This window comes from Octodon degus, unplaced genomic scaffold (genome assembly GCF_000260255.1).
Source record: "Octodon degus isolate 3935 unplaced genomic scaffold, OctDeg1.0 scaffold00033, whole genome shotgun sequence".
Taxonomy (NCBI): domain Eukaryota; kingdom Metazoa; phylum Chordata; class Mammalia; order Rodentia; family Octodontidae; genus Octodon; species Octodon degus.
The window spans coordinates 14,364,777-14,366,852 of record NW_004524609.1 but is presented as its reverse complement, the minus strand read 5'-3'; positions in this window follow the sequence as shown (position 1 = coordinate 14,366,852).

Here is a 2,076-nt window from a genome sequence, read left to right as displayed (position 1 = left end):
CTCAAACCCACCCCCGGCAAAAGGTCATAAAACCCTCAGCCTCCCTTTGTTCCAATCCAGAGAATTCCTTATCATCCCAAATCTCTCTGTGTCCTCCAAGATAATGAAGCCTCTTTCCCTTTATAATGAAGCCCCCTTCCCTTTTTCCTTCTGCCTGTTTCTCTGCTGCGACACTGTCAAAACCTGTCAGAAAGTTTCTGTATATAATAGGTATATGAATAACCCAGATTTACTTACAGCATTCATACAGACTTGCATGAAAAAAAAAGTATATTTGTTCTTCTAGACTCTAGCAAACCCAGGCATCTTCTGAAAACCAGAAGTTGTAGAAAGAACTGCCTTCATTAGGTAGCTATACTCTGGTTTTTAAATCCTTAATATTTCTCCCTTGTTATGGTTTGTATCTAGTTGTCCCCCCAAAGCTTCATGTAAATCATGGAGCAGTCACCGCTTGAGGGGCAGAGTGTGGCTCGAGGACTGGGACCAAGTGGGTCCAGAGATGCAGGAACCATAAAACTGGCTAGCCTGTGCTTTCTCAGAGATGTGGAAAGAGACATCCTGGAGTGCCCCAGCCTCACTTCTAGTGTCTTAAAATCTCTATTAACTGTGAGCTAAATAAACCTTTCCTTCTCTAATTTTGAGTGTTGGGTATTTGTCCCAGTAGAGAGAAAAGTAACTAATACACTCCTATTTTGTAACTGCCAATAATGACTATATGTTAAAAATATAAAGACAGGGAGGCAACATTACATGACCGAAAATAAAGATGAACAGTAAAAAGTAAGCAGAAAATCATCCAGTAGCAGTAGGAGGAATAATGAACATTTGTATACCATAGCACGTCTCTGTTTCACAGATACTTTACCTGTGACAGATGAGAGAATGCAAGTGTAGAGAGGACAGAGGATTCTGTAGGACCACACACCTAGTAAGTGCAAAAGCCAAAACTCAACCGCCAAGCATTTGAACTCCTGAGTCCACAATCTTAACTACCACACCCCTTTCTCCTTGTATCTGCAATTGTCTGGCAGTGGCGTTCCTCACAAAACATTGTTTTGTATGTGTCACCCAGAGGAAATATAGTTCATTCCTTTGATTGCTCTAAGACACAAAGTCCACTTTATATGGACTTAACCACAGTCTATACACCTTTTCTCCTACTTGATGGACTCTCAAGTTGTCTGTCCCTGCTATCTACTATCAACAGCAGAGTTGTATGTTTAGCACACGTCACTTCATAAAATGTGTAGCGGTCCTTCTAAAGCACATCACAGGGTAGAATTGCTGGATCATGCTATTCAAATGCTCAACTTGGCAGACTAACACTTGATTGTTTTCAATATAATTGTACCAATTAATCAATCTAGGGCTGGTGAGATGGCTCAGTGGTCTAAAGCACCTACTTAGAACAAGCTAAGCTAAGCAAAGCACAGGGACCGCGGTTCAATCCCCCAGCACCACATGCCAGCCAGCCCCGCCCCCTGGTGGGCTGAGCTGGCCACACACACACAAAATAAATAAATAAATAAATATTAAAACAATCAATCTAGCAGTGAACAAGAGTTCCTACAGTGTCACATTATGGCTCCATCAATTTTTTTATTCTTAGGTTTCTTGATTGGGCCAATCTAGAATGCACTAGTCATTATCTTATTATAGTCTTATTTTGCCTTTTCTTTTCCTATGTCTTAGGCTATTTGTCCTTATTCTTCCATGAAATTCTATTTAACTGTTTATCGATTTTTTTTAAAGGGTATCTTTATTTTTTTTTATTTTAATTTGTGTGTGTGTGTGTGTGTGTGTGTGTGGCCAGCTCAGCCCACCAGGGGGCGGGGCTGGCTGGCATGTGGTGCTGGGGGGATTGAACCGCGGTCCCTGTGTTTGCTAAGCTTGTTCTAAGTAGGTGCTTTAGACCACTGAGCCATCTCACCAGCCCTGTGTATTGATTTTTAATGAGTTCCCTTTTTCTTGTAGTTTGTCAAAGTAGACTAATCTTTTGTTATAGAGAGTTTATATTTGCAATCCCATGCAAAAGGTTATTGGAACTCTAGTGAGTTAATTCCAATTTACCACTTC